General features: G+C 41.5%; 1 pseudogene; it reads left to right on the plus strand.

Moving 5' to 3' along the window:
* Nucleotides 1-1,253: 1,253 nt before the first annotated feature.
* Nucleotides 1,254-1,392, plus strand: LOC132433012 (U2 spliceosomal RNA; annotated as a pseudogene).
* The last annotated feature ends 18,408 nt before the right edge of the window (nt 1,393-19,800 follow it).

Below are 19,800 nucleotides of genomic sequence, written 5' to 3' on the forward strand. Positions count from 1 at the left end.
GCCCCTTAAAGTTTATGCATATACCAACATACGTATCTATACAGATGCTGATTTTTATTTATGTATATTAATAAGGATTCTGTAGTTTGCCAAACTTTATCACTTAATGTATCTTCCATATCAATATATGCCTAATTCTTTTTAATAGCCACATCGTACATTCCATAATAAGAATATGAACTCAGTGTGATTTTCCAACTAATCCCTGATGAATGGACACTTTGATATTATTCCGGTTGTTTTTCTCTTACACACAATGCTACCATCAGCTACCATCTAAAAAAAAACTTTTTGTAGATCTTTTGTAAGCATATATACAGGGAAATTTCCAATCAGTAAAACTACCAGGTCAGAGGCATCTGCACTTTTATTGATTAAAGGCCTTAAAACAATTTCGGCACACTGTAGATACTCAAATATTTCTTAAATAAAGTAAAACAGTCATACTGTACACTCAAAGAGTGTATTGATTTATATACCTCATTTATATACCTCATTAAAGATTTTTTTAAATTTATTTCATTTATTTATTTTTGGCTGCATTGGGTTTTCATTGCTGCGAGCGGGCTTTCTCTAGTCATGGTGAGCAGGGCCTACTCTTCGTTGAGGTGTGCGGGCTTCTCATTGTGGTGGCTTCTCTTGTTGCGGAGCATGGGCTCTAGGCACGTGGGCTTCAATAGTTGTGACACGCAAGCTCAGTAGTTGTGACTCACGGGCTCTAGAGCGCAGGCTCAGCGGCCATGGCTCACGGGCTTAGTTGCTGCGCGGCATGTGGGATCTTCCCAGACCAGGGCTCAAACCCATGTCCCCTGCATTGGCAGGGAGATCCTTAACCACTGCGCCACCAGGAAAATCCTAGACTTCCAAAATTATTATAGTTTGTTGAATGATAACCCCCAGAAAGATTTGTCCGCGTCCTAATCCTCAGAACCTTTGAAGATGACCTTATTTGAAAAAGACTTTCCAGATGTAAGTTGAGGATCTTGAGATGAGGAGATCAACCTGGATTATCCGGTGGGCCCTGTATCCAATAACCAATGTCCTTTATAAGAGTGAGGCAGAGGGAAATTTGACAGGCACCTAGAAGAGAAAGCGAAGTAACGCCAAGTCAGAGAGGAGAGGGATGCAGCCACAAACCCAGGAAGGCCACGGCAGGCCCCAGAAGCTGGAAGAGGCAAGGAATGGATGTTCCCCTAGAGCCTCCAGAGGGAATGTGGCCCTGCCAACACTTCAATTTTAGAATTTTAGCTTCCATCACTTCTCGGCCTTTTGGCTAAGATCAAGTGTAGAATTTTCGCTTCCAGAGCTGTGAGAGAATAAATCTCTATTGTTTCAAGCCACAGTTTATTGGCGATTTGTTATGGCAGCCTCAGCAAACTCATACAATCATTATTAAACTGGAGGAGAAAAGAACATCTAGAGTTTGGAGGCAAACGGATTCTGACCCAATAGAGAGGTCAGGTTCCAGAGCCGTGCCCCTGAAAGCAGCCCTCTTTAGCTTCCTCCCAAACAACTCCTTTCCTGTTGTCACCAGCTCAGACTTTCTTCCTTGGCCATGTCTGAAACTGAGACCCAAAACAGCTCAACAGAAGAAAGGAAACACTCAACTTACCACTCACCAATTTTTCTTGATTTGGCACAGGCAGATTAAGTACTAATTGATCCAATCCAGACTTTGAAAAGGAAGTTTATAAAAGCTTGCTTTTTTTTTTTTTCCTCAAAAGCTCAGGTGATGGCAGATGGAGACTCACATATCTGCATCCATCTTAGCATAACTGATCCAGTGAGAGCCTTGCTGGAGAGGGGAGAGCATTTTCCCGGAGAATCCTTCGTCTCTCCCCTGGTGAAGAATTATCCTGCCATCTGGAACAAGGCAGTATATTCCTTTCACAGAAGTTGAGAAGCTAATTAACAACCAATTCCAACATAGACTGGCTTAGAAACAGGCAGTGACCGTCTCTATTCCAAGTCACTGCTCTGTGAGCGGCCAATTTTGACTTAATGAAACTAATCTTATTTTACTCTTAAATAGTGCTTACAGTTCAAAAAGTGCTGCCACGTGTAGAATCTCAACCGTTTTATGCTGTTTCTCACAACACAACTATGAGATAGAAATGGGGCAGGAATGACAGTATACATTTTCCAGAAGAAGAAAAGTGAATTTCTGAGAGGCGGTAGGACTTGTCCAAGCTCCAAACTTCAAATCCACCGATGTCCTCCACACCAGCACCTCCTGAGGACCGACCCATGTGAGCTACGTACATAAAATAGGAGCCTGTTTATTTTCAGGTGCTCTCTTGTTGGGAAGTGAGGTGTTCCTGGACTGAAAAGAAATCTGTGTGTACACGTTCAAAGGGGCATAAATATCAAGGCTCATATTTATGACCATCCAAGTCCCCATTTTCCTCTGACTCAAATATATTTTAGTCCTTTGCTCATGGTCAGTTTTACTTTGAATAAGATTTGTTTTAAAAACAATTATCCCAACTGGAACTCTATTTTGGGTTAAATTTGTTTTTAAAAAATTATCCCAGCTTGAACTCTATTTTGGGTTAAGTGTGGGTTTACCCTCTACCATCAACAATCCTTCTAGTCTCTGCTATTGTGTCTTTTACAACCAGGGATGGTCATCAGAGAGCTCCTAGGTATTTAAGAACGACTTGTCTAAGTACATAGCTCTCAAGACTGGATGCCAACGTTTCTTTGGCAAGTCATTAATAAGTAAAGTTTTCAGGTGGTCATTCTCCAGAGCGCTATAAAAAGAAAATTAAAAGCAAGGTCAGGGCTTCCCTGGTGGCGCAGTGGTTCAGAGTCCGCCTGCCGATGCAGGGGACACGGGTTCGTGCCGCAGTCCGGGAAGATCCCACATGCCGCAGAGTGGCTGGGCCCATGAACCATGGCCGCTGAGCCTGCGCTTCCGGAGCCCGTGCTCCGCAACGGGAGAGGCCACAAAAGTGAGAGGCCCGCAAAAAAAAAAAAAGGAAGGTCAGTGGTGCTTTTTAAAAATGCTGAGAAAAATCCTGCATTTTTTTATGACTTCCAAAACCCAAAAAAGTTCTTTTCTAAAGATAATTCCCATTTCTGCTCCATGGGTCATAGGAGTAACAAGTAATGTGAATTAAAGGCAAGAGATCTGAATTCATATATTCAAAGATATTTATTCACCCAATATTCATGGAGTCCCCACTAGGTGTCAAGCATATGCTGGGGCTACAGCAGTGAGGAAAACAAAGTCTCCAGTCGTAACAAGCATACCTTCCACTGGGCAAAGTCAGGCAATGAACATGTGTCAACTAAGTCGCTAGTTTGCAGCAAAACATATTCAGAGACTCAAGGTTGACCATACCTGCTGCCCTCAGTCAGCACTGAACTGGAAGATTACAGAAGGCTATAAACACAAACAAAGCAGCTGGCCTCACATCTACAATTTAATTTTAGGTAGCCGAGGGTAAAGTGCCTGATGATAGTGACAGACACTGAAAAAGCAATCAGAGACCCAGGAAGACACTACCGTTGCATAAGAATTTTTAAGGATGTAGACTCCTCAGAAGGATGGGCCTCTGGGATCAAGTATATGTTTGCCAAGGACCCCTCCCGGTGCCTGGGGGTTCTTCCACTTTCTTGCATCTGTTCTGCTATTATATTCATACACGTTCCCAGAGAGCAGGGGGAGAAGGACCCAAAACACAGAGAAAGTGAATTATAATGAAGTTACAAAGCATTTATTCGTCCCAGAAAGAGTTTACTGAATGTTTGCTGTATAGCCAGCCTAGTGACGAGTTGTTCATCTTCATAAGTTTTGCTTTGTTACCAAAAGAAAAATTAGAAGCAAAACTTGAAGCAGCATGTGATTTCACATGCATTAAACATTGCCCCTTTAGCACGAGAGAGCCCTTTTGTGGTGAAGGAACAGTTCTTTCTCTTGACTGTGGTTGTGGTTATATAAATCTATATAGGTGATTAAATGTCACAGAACTAAACACAGAGAATATAAAAAAATAAGTGCATGTAAAAACTGGTCAAGTCAGAGCAAAGGCTGTAGTCTAGTTAACTGTATTGTAGAAATGTCAATGTCCATGTTTTGGTGCTGTGGTTATGAAAGATGTTGCCTTTGGGGGAAGCTAGGTGATGAGTACACAATCCTCTCTGTACCATTTTTTGCAATTTCTTGTAAGCCTATAATTATTGTAAAATCAAAAGTTTTAAAAAAAGAATACACCAAGCTATTTTTTAAATTGTCCCTAAAGTGGTGTGCCCTTTACTGTGTCTGAGTTTAATCAGCCAATCCTTCATAGAAACAATAATGTAATAAGAATAATACAAGAGAAAATAAACAGGGTAAATAGGGTCTGATATAGTAGGAAGTCAACCAATTGTTTCTTAGGTGACTAGGGTATAATTAATAAATAAAATAATAACAATAATAGTAGTTGACTTCTTTGTTATTTACTATATGTTAGACTCTGTTTTTATATATTAATTTATTTAATCCTTTCAACATCCTTGTGAGATATATACATATTATGAGCCACACTTTAGAGATAAGGAAACTGGGGCACAGAAACGTTAAGTAACTCGCTAAGGCCACACCATGTGTAAGTGGCAGACCTAGATTTGAACCCAGGGAGTCCAGCTACAGAGCTGTAACCACTAACCACCTAGGGTAGGGGCACATGCCTTCTTTCACTTTGATTGGACTCCATGAATAAAGACTCCATGAATAAAGCAATGCCTTATGCATCATATTCTGGGCTCCCCAGAACATTTGATAAATGATGGAATGTCCCAATGCAAACAGCTAACCTTACTTTTATTTTAAAACGTTTCTCTAAGTGTCATGTGACACTTCAACGTGCTGAGTCACCTCTCAAAAATCCATTAATTGAAAGATGATTCTTCTTCCAGGGCCCCTGGGCTAGGGTGAACAATGCACTTCCCTCACAGACCCGTCCCTCCGCCAAAAAATTCTATACCATTACTCAACAGTGCACATTGGAACTTGAAAACAAATTGCGGAGTCTGACACTTAATCCTGTCCACATGACTGGAGTTCAGTCCCTGTGAAAGTCATTCTGACTGTTGATGTGAGTGGACCTGATGTTTTCCTCACAATGACACACTCAGGAAGCCTAATCACTACACAAGCAGCAAGCCTGGGGACTCTTACAGGAAGAGGAAATGTATACTGAATCATCAGGCCAAATGAGGACCTTAATATTCTTCAAACCTACCTCTGTCTCTTCTCTGACGACAAAACCTTAGAGTCGTTAAAAACACGTACCACATCATCAATACAGTAGTATTCACTCTGGAGGTTTTTCAAGAGTCCTTTGTTGCTAAAATAATTTAGAGCCTCACACTTTCTCCTACTGTGATGTCCAAAGAACACACCTTCGGTAACTAACTTCATTCTAAACATCACCTCTTAATGAGAGGCAGCCTAGGTGTGAGTCCAGTTCTACAAACCCTGAGTAACTTCACATAAGTTTCCCAAACTCTGTGCCTGAGTTTCCTCATCTGTAGAGTAGAAATGATGATAATGTTGTCTACCTTGAAGACTAAAGGTAAAGATTAACTACATCAATGTATACAATGTACCTAGAACAGGAACCGGCACAAGTGCTAGATGTATATTTGCTATTATTATAATTCTTTAATCTCATGAGAACTATTGTTGTAATGATTTGACAATTTCAATTGTAATAAATTAGAACTTAACACATCATCTCTATTACATCAAAACCTGGAGCTTTCTAGGGACTTCCCTGGTGGTCCAGTGGTTAAGACTTCATGCTTCCACTGCAGGAGGCGCAGGTTCGATCCCTGGTCAGGGAACTAAGATCCCACATGGGGCATGGTGTAGCAAAAAAAAAAAAAAAAAATTTTTTTAATTTAAAAAAACCCAAAAAACTGGGGCTTTCTACTTACCAGGGCCGTCGCTGAACAAGGATGACACCTCCACAGTGAGGTTATATTGCTTCACAGTCTCGTGGTCTGGCTCTGTGATGGGCTCAGTCATTCCAGAGAGAGGGTGGATCCAGAATCTTGGTATAACCTGGATGCCACCATTGGTTATCTTGTACGTCACACAGTTTGGTGGGTTGTGTTCATCAATGGCTGTCACTCTTCCAACTTTGTAGAAAGCTGCCAGTAATGTTTATTAAGGTTCATTCTTGTCATGCAGATACACCATTTTAAAAAGCTTAACATGTCTTTGCCTTCCAAATAGTATCATAGTTTCTCAGAGGGTCAACCTGCATCCTTTTAGACAAGGCAGTGTGTCTGAAAAGCACAGCTCTACATGATGGAAGGTGGATTTATAGACGGTCCACTTTAAGCCACATGGCATGGGTCAAATGATATGAGTTAACACTAACTTTATAAAAATAATAAGTAGCTTCCATGTAGTGCACATTTGTTTTCTGCCAGGCATTATACTAAGATTAGCATCAGATAATGGCTCACCGCACAGATTCTGAAACCAGACTGCCTAGGTTCTGAAACTCAGCTCTACCACTCACTAGCTGTAACTCATCAGAAAGTTCTGTAATCTCTCTGGGCCTCATATTCTTTATCTGCAAACTAGGAATAATGACAGTATCTACCACATAGAGTTGCCGTGAGGATTAAATGAGTTAAAATACGTAAGACATAGCATAGTGTCTGGTATATAGTAAGTGTTATCTAAGAATTAGCTATTATTTATACACATTATCTCATTAAATCTTCTCAACAGCCTTATGATGTATGTGCTATCACTGTCCCCACTTTATAGATAAGGAAACTACAGCCCAGTGGTACTAACTTGCCCAAGGTCACGGAGCTACTAAAGGTAGAGTCAGGATTCAAATCTGTGCTTGCTGAGTCTACAGCCCACATTTTAAAAATGACTTGCTCTAAGTTCAGTGTGCAGTTCTCCCAAATAACCTTCTAGAAGAAACACAGGTGTGGTAGATGGGTTGCATTAATAGGGTCAGTGTCTTTACCCTTCTCATGTTCATGCTCTTTGTGTAACGTTATTGTGCCCTCCCACGTGGCTTATTTTGACCAATGGGACATGAGCAAACCTGCCGCCCCCAGAGGCATGAAAAGTCCTTGTGTGCCTAGGCTTGCCTCATTCCTGCACCTCTTCCTCTGCCCTGAGACCTGCTCAGACTAGCCTGTTGGAGGATGAGAGGAGCCAGATCATCCAGCCGCGCCCACTGAAGCCAGGCTACATCCACAAAAAGCCAGCAAATCCCCCCAATTCCGAGCAAGCACAGTCCAGCCAGTTCTCAGACTCATGGGCTAAACAAATGTTTGCTGTTGCGTTACTCTAATTGTTTGTGGGCTTCGTTACATGGCATACTTATAGATAACTGACCCAACAGAGTTACCCCTCAATCATTTTCTGCCTGGATAATAAACTCCAGGGAAGATACCTGACCTTCTCCATTTAGTGGAATTCCAGCACACAATGACTAGGCTCACCAACATGTATTTTCTAGGACAGCGGTTCCCAACATTTTTGGCACCAGGGACCGATTTTGTTGGAAGACAATTTTTCCAGGGAATGGGGCAGGGAGGCGGTGGGGGCGGGGGAGGATGGTGCAGGCGGTAATGCAAGCTATGGGGGGCTATGGGGAGCAGCAAATGAAGCCTCGCTCGCTCACCAACCCCTCACCTCCTGCTGTGCGGCCCGGTTCCTAACAGGCCGCGGCCCGGGGGTTAGGGACCCCTGATCTAGGACGTCTGGGTTACTGATAACCAAGAATGAAAATTCGGGTGAAGACATCATTTCATGTGCTGTCCCCACCCCCTTCAACCTACGGGGGTTCTTTCTCTGTTTGCATTCTTCCTTTACCAAGATTCATCAGTCTCTGAAAATGTATCATTAAGCAGGCAATGAACACAACCCAGAATACTAAGAACAGAGAAAACGCCTTTGTGAAAAGGGACTTACTGTGTTGTTATGGCAAATCCAGAATCTAAAAAGTCCAACCTATTGGTTGTGTGAAAGCATCACTAGTAAGAGAAAGGTGTCAGAACTGATACAGGACCACGGAAAAAATAGATGAAGGGTAAACTTGCCATCTCTAGCATACATTCCTGAGCAAAGATGGTAACATTTTCACATTTAACACCTGGCAAAGTAAAATGGGAAGGTTATTTTTCTGTAGGTGTAAAATTAACCTTTCAATAAAACTAAAAGCTATCTTGAGCATCTTTAGCTAAGTTTAAAATAGAGTAATTATGAAACTGTAAGCCTGCCAAACTTCCTCATCAAAAAAACCATTGGAAATGAAATATGTTTTCCTTTGTGACTTGAAACCCAGCGTGACTTAATTTTCATGTTTCCCCCTCAGTCATTTCTGATCAAGGAATTTCTTTGCCTGTGCCTCCCTCCCTCCAGAAGCCTTTTGTCAATGAGAGATTCAGGTATTCATTACATACCATCAGAAATTTTTTTTTTTTTACTTTAAAGATGATAGACTCCCATAATTTTTTTAAGATGAAAAACCTCATGTAGTCCTCAAGGCACACTCAAATCCTCTGTTCCAATCAACACAGCATGAAAAAACACCTCCACAGTAATAGATTTTTAATATCCTCAAGGTCCATAGGCTAAATGTTTGATATTCTGAGGAGAGTTTGTTTTCCGAGTAGTATTAACTTTCCAATTTCCTCCTTTAAAGCAAATTGCCAGTTGTGAACATTTTGTCTTCTCTGATGGGCATCGCCTCAAAACACCAACCCTTCCCTAATTTTATTTACTATGGTAGGGAAAATCAAGGGATGGTTTTAAAAAGCAAGGAAAAGGTTCTAGCACGTTGTAGAACGTTGAGTGTAACATTCACTCAATGAATGTTAGTGGTTATTTTAATTATTGGTGTTATTGTTGTTATTATTACTATTATTATTATTGGCAGTGCTGTCATGGCTACTGTTAGTATGTATCATGTAATTTCAGTACCTACAATGATCAGTTAATCCTCATCGCAACTCCCTGACATAATTCTTACAAGCTCCATTCTACAGATGCGAACTCGAAGGCACACAAAGGTTGTGGGAAGAGCCTAAGGTCACTTAACTGACAGTGGCAGAGATAGAACTGGAATCCAGTTCTTTTTGACTCCAGTTCTGTTTGACCCCAACCGTTACGGTACTTCTGCTACATCATGTCGCTTTCTTATGAAGACCTAGACGTCTTCTCTCTGCTACAGCGGGTCAGTAGCCAGCTATTTGGAGATTAGTACACATTAGAATGACTCACTCATCTCTTTGTATGAATTCTCAGCACTTGTTTTCAGACTTCTGGTGTCAGTCATCCAAATCCATCCCAAAAAAAGCAGCCTGGAATACTAAACAGAGAACTGGACCAGAAATGATAGCATTTAGCTGTCATCTCTGCCACTCACTAGCTGTGTGACCCAAGTCTCTCTCCAGACCCAATTTTCTCATTGTAAAATAAACAGGTGCATCTTTCCAGCCCTCCCAAATTGGTGATGCTGTAATTAAAAATTCTAAACCCTTCTCCTCAGCTATCAATAAGGCATTAAATTTTCCTTAAGGAAACGTAGAAGTGTTCAACACATTTAGAAAGTTTTGCCTTCAAAATATAAAACAACATTTCAGGACAACTTTGGATAGTTGGAAAAGAAACCGACATAAAACAGTTGATTCCCATAAAACACTAATTTTTTTAAATGTCAGTCTTAAAAGGTAAAACTATAGACATGTTAAAAAGAGCAGAGGTTTCCAGAGGTTAGGGGAAAGGGAAGAGGGAATAGGCAGATCATGGAAGACCATTGGGGCGGAGAAACAATTGTGTATGATACCGTAATGGTGGGTACATGTCATTATACGTTTGTCAAACCCATGGAATGTACAACACCAAGAGTGAGCTCTCATGTAAACTCTGGACTTTGGGTGATAAGGATGTGTTAATGCAGGTTCCTCAATTGTAGTGGAGGAGGCATGCATGTGTGGGAAATCTCTTTCCCTTCTGCTCAATTTTGCAGTAAACCTAAACTGCACTAAAATATAGTCTATTTATTTTAATGCAAGTCTCTTTTAAATTCTACATTGATTGTCATTAACTTTGGAGGGTCATGGAATCCCTTTGATAATCTCATGAAGACTATGGGTCGTTTCCCTTAGGGACCCTCAAAGCCAATGCTCAGACCCTCTGGTCCAGATTTACAACTTATAAGCTAGGAGATAACGTTCCATTAACTCTAGAACCCCCTAGAACTAGAAGAGCACCACAGAACTGGGAGAATGCAAAGGGAGGAAAGAAATTACAGTAATGAGGCTCCCTCATTACTCAGAAATCAATTCTGAGTACTTCTGAAAGAATAGCAAAAGTCTATGGGGGGAAATCCAGGATGCTGTTTACAATAATTCTATTTACATGCAATTTTTCTGAAATAGCCTGGTCATATACTGTAAGATTCAACTGTGTTATGTTCTAGAACTAGGATATAGTTATTTATTTTACAGAGAGGTTAAGAACTTGCCCAGAACGGCATGGTGAGGCAAATAAAGAACTGAAATCCAAATACGTGGGGTTTTTATTTCCTAGTCTTGCCTCAAAACAACTGTCTAAAGAATGTGTTTGTCTGCCAAGGAAATAAGCTGGTTTGAAGTAGTGTGGGTTTCACCCAGTGATACGCTTGCAAATGTTTAACAACCAGCTCTCTGGGGGGGAAAAAAAAAGAGTGTGTGAATGTGTGTGTTTGTAAGTGTGTATGTGAATATATATCCACATAAATACATAAGTTTATTAAAAATTCTATGATATAAAAGATGTATAGAATAAATTTTACAAATAATAACAAAATATACAATGGCTGCATTATGAGAAGGCCACATGGCAGAGAGAGGTGGCTACTCTTTGCTCTTTCATGAAGGGAATGAGCCATGGAACTTGGCATTGTTCCACAGTTTGCATTAGAACTGGCTCTAGGACTTCCCTGGTGGCGCAGTGGTTGAGAGTCCGCCTGCCGATGCAGGGGACACGGGTTCGTGCCCCGGTCCGGGAAGATCCCACGTGCCGCGGAGCGGCTGGGCCCGTGAGCCATGGCCGCTGAGCCTGCGCATCCTGAGCCTGTGCTCCGCAACGGGAGAGGCCACACCAGTGAGAGGCCTGCGTACCGCAAAAAAACAAAACAAACAAAAAAATGAGAGTTTTCCATCGCATTTCAAAATGAACATCAACCCAGGAAACCTCTTGGCTCAGTGCCTAAGCTTCCAAATTCACAACATATATAAATGCTCAGCCTGTAACTTGTGGAGTTTTCCAGAAAATTTAGGGTTTGGACCAAAAAATGAGAGAGATCATCAGTGGCTTTCTCAGCCATGTCTTCTGGCTGAGGGGGAGTATCTGGTGATGTTTTGGTTAAGGAACAATTAAGCCAACCTAACAGGGATTGGTACTTTGAAAAAAAGACCCGTGGAAATTAGAAGGAGGATTCTCCCAAAGCAGAATTCCATCTTGTGAAGGGAAAAAAAAAAAAAAAAAAAGCTTACTGTGTCCATCCTCTGCTAACGGTGAAGGTTTACAATCTCAAGAGGGTGGGGAAAGAAGGAGCTGATCTATCACTCCCAGTGCCAGGAGAATCAGCCATCATCACACGTGTAGGCAGACTTATCTTTAAGGAAATCAGTGTGATTCTTAGCCTCCGATTCATTTCCCCAGCTAAATAGGAAGTAAATTATATTGTACTCGTGACAAGAAGGAGAAAATGATGGTCGGCAACAAATAATGAAGGACTTGCCCAAATGCCTTCCAGCAAGACAGCAGAGAAGGCCAGATTCCTCTCTGCTGTGTCCCAGCTCCTTTTGCAGAGTCTACCAACACTAACTACACGGTGGCCATGAAATGACTTCATCTCCTTGGGGAAAAAAACTCCCTGGAGATGCAGCACCTGGTGCTCACCTGGATGAAATTTCCAGCAGTTGGCACTTGCTCAAAGAGTTGTCCAGAACCAGTGGCCCCCAAGCTAGAAGCGTAATGGATCACATCAGGAGGTTCATCAAGGTCATGACACAAGAGTTTTGCAACTACTATATCTTTTGCAGTCATCTCTTTGCCTGTGTACCTGTTTTATTTTGCAAGGAGAAAAAACACTTTAGGTGGATAGTCTTAAAAGGTAATGCTTTTCCCATAAATATCCACTAGTTTGGATAATGCACATGTGTGACGGCCCTACTTATCCTGGGACAGACAGTTCAGCTATGAAGCATCATCTGGGAGCCATTTCCCAACGGGTGCTATGGATTTGGTCTGACTTTGTTCCTTTTCTGGGAGTATTTCCTTTCTACACCCAGCTGGGTACTTGTTTGGAAGTCTATCAGGGACATCACCTCAATAGAGCAGGCGTAGGTTGGAATCAGATAATTCTCAGAGATTGTTCCAATCTACAGCATCTGCATGGTGTGCTCAAGAGGGACAATCTTAACCTAGCGGTCATAGTGGACTTACTTCTATCTCTGTATAGTCACCCATTTCTTCACTGGGATCCCTCTGCCCCAAATGCTCACTTTTAAGCCTCCAACCTCTAACTCCTAGTCATTCTTCAAAGACTCACATAGATCTCACCCCTTGAGAAAGCTCCCCTGAATACTCTAGTCCCACGTGTTCTTCTTTTAATGTAAAATCATCTTGTATTTTTTACAGTCTTTTTACATGTATTTATCATATCATCCTGACAAGATACAACCTCCTTACAACAAAGGAGCATAGCAAATACTCCTGTCGCCTCCAGGGGCTATAGCACTGGGGTCAGCATGTAGCAGGTGTTTGGTTAATTAACTCTAATCCAGGGGAAGGTGGGGGTGGAGAAGAAGGAGAAAGAAAAGGAAAAGGAAGGTATCATTTACTGAGTGTCTGCCAACTCCTATACAGAACAGATTCCAAGCATTGTATTTGATTCTTAAACCAATGCTATGAGGTAGATGCAGTTATCATCTCGATTCCAAAGGCAGAGTAAGTGGGGCCCAAACAAAACCACATGGCTTGTAATTAGCAGAAGCTAGGTTTTAGTTCTCATTAGATAATCAGGAATAAAGCTTAGGAAACAGGGCATGAGGTGGGGTGGGACAGCTGTCCTATGTGTAGTTGAGAGATTGGTTGGAGGGGGGAGGGGAGACACAGAAAAGTGACAGAAACGTAGGTTCGGAGACTGAGCTTCAAATAATAAAAATAGCCATACTGACAGAAATACAGCCCCATAATCCCTTATCCGGATTCCAAAATCCAAAAGCCCAGAACTCAGGATTTTCTCATAATTTATTGAGATCATCAAAGCCTGACCTAACCTGACCTGCCAGATCTTTTTTTGTCCCACTTAGTGTGACTGTTTCTATGTACCACTGCGGTGCTATTCATTGATGTGAATAGTGGGTACTTGCAAAATATATGATAGACACAACCTATTACCTTTCTAAAATTCAAAAAAATCTTTATCTTGAAACATAGCCAGTGCCAAAGTTTCCAAATAAGGGATTGTGAAACTGTGATAAATAACATTTATGAAATTCACACCACAAGCTCAGCACTGTGCTGAGAATGTTTTTATAAATTATCCCATTTATTCTTCACAACCACCCTAAAGAGTAAGTATTATTGTTATCCCATTTTATAAAGAAAGAAACTGAAGATCAAAGGGTTTCAGTAAATTACCCAAGATCACAGAGCTCACGTGTGATAGAACCAGGATGCCAAGCCAGGTCTGTGACTCCAAAACTTAAGCCATCAACAACTTACTGTCAGATCCAGGAAACCTAGATTTCAACAGGTCATTTCTGAGGACCAGAATATGAGATTAAACAAGAGCCACTGTGATCACCAACCACATATCCAGCTGAGCCAATAAACATAGCAACGCCTCTGCTTTCCACTCACTTAAAATGTTTAACCCTGACCACCCATCTCAGCTCACCTGATCAGATATCGATCACAGCAAGGTGCATTGTCGTTAATGCCGTGGATATAGACAGTCACTGGAATGGCCGCATACCACTGGTCATGGTCACAAGCCTTAATGGAGAAGGACTGAGCACATGCAAACCCAGCTCTCTCCACATCAAGGCAAGAAGCAGTAACCACGGTCCCACGCTCTGTAACAAAACAGCACATCTTGCTGCAAACTGGCCCAGGCTGTCACTCTCAAAATTACTTTATTATATAGTGATGGAAAAAATAAAGTGTGAATTATGCCCTATTCATTAGAATTAAGAATCTGACTCAAAAGGTAGGCACAAAATACCCTCATTAATCATATTCTATTAGCAAGTAGCAAAACAAAAAAAGGATTTTGGCTTAGCAGAACAGGGAAGACTTTCTAGAAGAGGTGGTCCTTATTTTAGGCCTTAAAGGATATGTAGGATAAGGAAATGGCAAGTAGAGATCATTCCCAGCAGAGAGAACATCATCCATGAAAACACAGTAATGAGGTCATAACTTATCAGACTTCCGTCCACCCAGTCAATCCATGCATTCATTCAATTTCAACAAGCATTTGTGGCGTGCCAGCTATGTGTCAGAAACTGTCTTGAGCACTGTATGAGCCACAATTAAATCCCTGCCTTTATGGAATTAACAATCTGGGCTGAGAGGCCAACACTAAACAAGTGTAAACAAGAAAAGAAATTCAAATAGTCACATTATTAAGGAAATGAAAACTGTGATGTGATGAAAAACAATGTCTAAGGGTGAGGTTCTGAAAAATGCAAGGACAGAGGTCTCAAGGCAGTCAGCTTAGTCATTTGGCTGCCGACTAATGTAATGGACCAGGGGAGACAAGGAACAGTATGAGGTTGGAGAGAGAGGCAGTGGCCAGAGAAAACACAGTCTTGGGGATGAGGTAAGAAGTCTGGATTGCACTCCAAGTGCAAAGAAAATTACAGGAGAATTTTACAGAGATCCAATCTGGCTTTTAAACAAACTCATTTTAGCTGCTCTGCTCAGAGTATTGGAGGGGGGAAGTGGGAAGGCAGAAGCCCAGTTAAGAGATCTATGCAGTAATTCAGGTTAGAGGGGATGATGGCCGCCTTCACTGGGATGCTCCCCCCACCCCCGGAACAGAACCTGGGATAAGAATTTGAGTGCAAGTAGTTCATGTGGGAGGAGAGCCAGGGCACTGTGGCACGGCAGAAGTGAGATAGTAAAGGAAAGCCTGCTGATAAAAAAAAATGCATTCATTATCAGACAAGTTATTGCTCTGAGCAACTAGAGCTTAATACCCCTGGGGAACTCTGGAAGCCAGCACAAAACACGCGCTCAGAATCGTCCCTCCAAGGGCAAGGAGCTGGAGTATTCATACACCCATTCTCTTCAGTGATTAGTTGAGAGCTTGTGGGGGTGGGTAGTATTTTCCCAACATTTCTAACCTGCTCTTTGTGGAGAAGGGACAGGGCAGATGTCAGACCCCAAATCATCGCTCAAGCAAAGAAACACAGATACTTACTGGCAGTTAGAAGTCAGGCCACCAAAATGCTAAGGCCTGAAGACACAGACAGCACCTGCTACAATGGCTTAAACCTGCAGATGTGCTAAAGATGAGCACCTGTCTTCTCTGCTCGGCCCCGGAAGAAGCCTTACATTCCACATAATCTGATCCACACCCCACCCCAGCCTCAGCCACAGCTGATTGGACAAGAAGTGAATGACTAACTCTAGAAAGTTCAAACCGATTCTCTCTCACAAAAACTTGAACGTAGAGCAGAGAGAAGAAGGATCTAGGTCTGAAAAGATGAACTAGAAGGTCAGTAGAGTGGAAGAGCTAAGGTCCTCATTCTGTAGCAGCCATGAAGAGGCACAGGTTAGCTCATGAGTGGACAAAAAACTAGGTTTTGCCAAAAGTTATGCACCAGATGCATATTAAGCATCTACCATTTGCTTCTTGTAGGGGTTCTGAAAATGAAGACAATCTGGTATCTACCCTCAAGGAACTCAGTCTTGCAGAGGAGATGTAATATAGATGATAAGAGTAGGAAATAAGAGAGAGAATTTGAACAATCTCAACCTACCTTTGTCAACTGTAAAGTAAGCATTCCTTGGGTCTAGTTCAAAGGTTAAGCCTCCGAAGTAATCTTCGTCGGTTGCCTGGCATACTCCAACTGTTTCCCCAGTTGGAATTTCCTCATCCAGTGTGATGTCGACTTTATGGTGCGGAGTTGAGTTTACAGAGGTAACACTCAAAATAGCATGTTCCATATTGAATAATCTTGTTTTAAAGAGGAGACGATTAGAGTGGCATTTGTTTGGTGTATATTGTTCTCCACCTCTTATGGTGTTGGAGGGGTAGGGACTAGAGGTAGTAATGATGAAAGTGGAAACTATGGACCATGGTATTAACCCATTTGCTGAGCACTTGCCTAGAGTCTAGACACAACGCTAACCACTTTCCATGTTTTCTCATTTATTCCTCACAGCCGCCCCAGGAAGTTGGTACCATTTTACAAATGTGGAAAGAGATTTTAAGAAACTCAGTAACTCTAAGAAGTAAATACCAAGGTGGCTAAGAGAGGATTTGACCCCTAGCCTATCTGGCTCTAGAGACTGTATGCTTAACCATTGTGCTCTTAGCCCTATATTGTAAGAACCAGTTTCTTAAAAATGCTGTTCCCTCGATATGGTTATAAACTCCCTGGTGATAATTATCACCAGAATTTTCCTTGAGGGCAGTAAAAGAGAATCCAGCCCATCAGATACTAAGAACATATTGCACTAATAACACCTACTTCTGTTGCCATTTTAATATATTTTATACTTTAAAAAACTACTTTGGGGCTTCCCTGGTGGCGCACTGGTTGAGAGTCCACCTGCTGATGCAGGGGACACGGGTTCGTGCCCCGGTCCGGGAAGATCCCACGTGCCGCGGAGCGGCTGGGCCCGTGAGCCATGGCCGCTGAGCCTGCGCGTCCGGAGCCTGTGCTCCGCAACGGGAGAGGCCACAACAGTGAGAGGCCCGCGTACCGCAAAAAAAAAACCCCAAAAAAACAAAACTACTTTGCTTTCAGTTATTAAGAAAGCCTTTTCTTTGGAATCTTAAGAGATTGTTTACATCTGATTTACTTTCCTTCTCAGCAAAAAAAAAAAAAAAAAAAAAAAAAGAAACCATTTCATTCTAATGGAAATTTCACTAATGAATTTCAGAGACTACATTTTCATATTCAATTTTCAAGGCCAAATTAGAAGAATACATTTTATTTCCTTACCTGCAGGTAAGAATGGGGTCCTTATTGTTGACATTGACGAGGAAAATCTTTAGATTCCCAACAGTGAACAGTCCTCCGGGATCAATCACTTTAATAACTAGTGAGAAACTGAAAGGGCAGCCACAGGAAAGACAGCTAAGATTTTATAATAACTGACAGACTTTCACAGAAATAGAATCTATTGGACTTTAACTGACCAGTGGAAACAATTGATTCATTTAGTTAAAATGTCAGTCAAACAAGTTGTTTTTTTTGTCTGTGTTTTTTTTTGTGTGTGTGGTACGCGGGCCTCTCACTGTTGTGGCCTCTCCCATTGCGGAGCACAGGCTCCGGACGCGCAGGCTCAGCAGCCATGGCTCACGGGCCCAGCCACTCCGCGGCATGTAGGATCTTCCCGGACTGGGACACGAACCCGTGTCCCCTGCATCGGCAGGCGGACTCTCAACCACTGCGCCACCAGGGAAGCCCATACAAGTTGTTTTAACAGTTGGAAATGGCTAACACTTTGTTAGGAACCATATTAGTCAAATCCATTGAAAAGACAGGCAGAAACTTAGAAAAGTCTGTTAATCCCCATCAATCATACAAAATTGGGGAATTCCTTAGAGTGGTAGAGCAAACAAAGCTATGGGTATGGGTTCTTACCTTTAAACATTGACTTTTCAATATGGAAAACTGATTGACAAATGCAAAGGAGAAGGTGTTAAAAACACTTCAAAGTAACGTAATGACAATGGGGAAATATTAGGCCGGTTAGATGATTAAAGGGTTTTTATCTCAGCAGAGATATTTACGGGTTTGAAGAATGAAAGTACAGAATATATCCTGATGGAAAGATGAATGTTGACACCCATAAACTGTGTCCTAGAGTCACCAATGGTCCCAATTTGCCCAGGACTATCCAGTCTAGCACTGAAAGTCCCACACACATCAGAGAAACTTCCCAGGCAAACCAGGATGGTTGGTCACCTTTCCAGAAAAAAAAAAAATCTATTTTAACTTGAAATATACTGACAATCGAGACCAGAATTAATGTTTTACTTCTATTTATCCTAAAAATCAAATCAGTTCTCAATTTTCCTCTTATTTTAAAACCTCTCTTACAAAAAGATGATTATTTAGGAGACAACTCTTGACAAAAATCATAAAGCCAATCCACTTTTGAGAATAGAGACATTTCTTTCATAATTCCGGGAAGTCTTAACCACAAGAAGAGCAGGAATAAGGTGTGGGCAGGATTACATTTGGTCTAGCTGGATGCTGAAGAGTAGACTGCAAAGGAATAAGGAAGACATGAGCCTTGCTAACTCTTTCATAAGGATTTGAACAAGTGCTTTCACAGCCCCTAGATCTCCTTTAAAGAGAGGGAATTGATGATTCCCTTGCCAATGAGGCATTCCAAAATTTCCTTTCCTCCCATTTATAGGTCTGCTCAGTGACCCTGGAAACTCTGGAGTTAGGAAAATTGAGGAGTAGTGTGCTCTCTGTAAAGTTTTAGTGCAGATCCACTGCAAAATTTTAGCCAAAGAATTATTTATTCAAATTCTTCAAACAGAGCTTCAGGCTTCCAGTGCCAGCTCCTCTGATTTCAAAGATGCTGAAAAAAAGGAAAGCTTTAGTTTTCCCTTATCAAGAAAAAAAGTTAATTTCTTAAACTCTCATTAATAAGTTTTACTACAATTTGTTAACAAATTTAAGATTTGTAAATATCTTGAATACACATAATCATTTTTCCATGATTATGCCAGGCCAACAAAAGAAAAAAAAAAACTGTTACGGACATTATCCATTATTTCCAGAGCTATTTATGTGATCAGATAAACATGGGGGCAGAGGATTTTGAGCGTAAGGGGAAATGGATGAAGATTTTGGCAATTTCTACCTCCCAAATATATAATGAAAATACAAATTTAGGAGTGTTCTTCTGCGGACTTCAGTCACATCCCATTTTTGAACCCTCAATCTGTTTTACTGAAGATGCTAAGACAGGATATATCCCATCCTCAATTTTCATAATCAGGAAGAATGTCCTTAAGAGATTCAGGAGCAAGCTAATTGGAATGGTTTAAAGGTCCATTTTGTTTTCCCGTAGAGCACGTAGATGCAGAACATGAGACTGAAAAGGGTGGTCATAAAAAACATTATAAAAGTAGAAATAATAACTATGAACCAATCCCCTTCAGCAGATATGGAGGAAATAAGGAGAAATTGTCAGTCCATTAACTTTTCAAAGCTGCTGGATTACATCGGAAATGAATTCTGTGTCCCAGCCATCTGGAGGGAAGTCCCCACCGCCTTCTATGGCAGGTCACAAACGCCATCACCGAAATCACCTTGTTGCTTAGAGCTGAAGAAAGTGGATGATTCAGAGAAAGGCCAGATTAGCCACATCTATACCTAAACCAGTAATTGTGCAATTACAGTTTAGATGATGATTTCATATCTAAGGCAATGCCAAAAGCATCCTCATTTGGGAGCGCATTAAGGCCAGATGGGGTGAAATACTCTTGAAAAGGGAAATATGAACCAAAGGGCAGGCATTTTGAGTAAATGAAAAGCCAGTAGCAGTATTTACCTTCTAGCTTCGCTCTCAAA

The sequence above is a fragment of the Delphinus delphis genome, chromosome 10 (genome assembly GCF_949987515.2).
Source record: "Delphinus delphis chromosome 10, mDelDel1.2, whole genome shotgun sequence".
NCBI classification, from domain to species: Eukaryota; Metazoa; Chordata; class Mammalia; order Artiodactyla; family Delphinidae; genus Delphinus; species Delphinus delphis.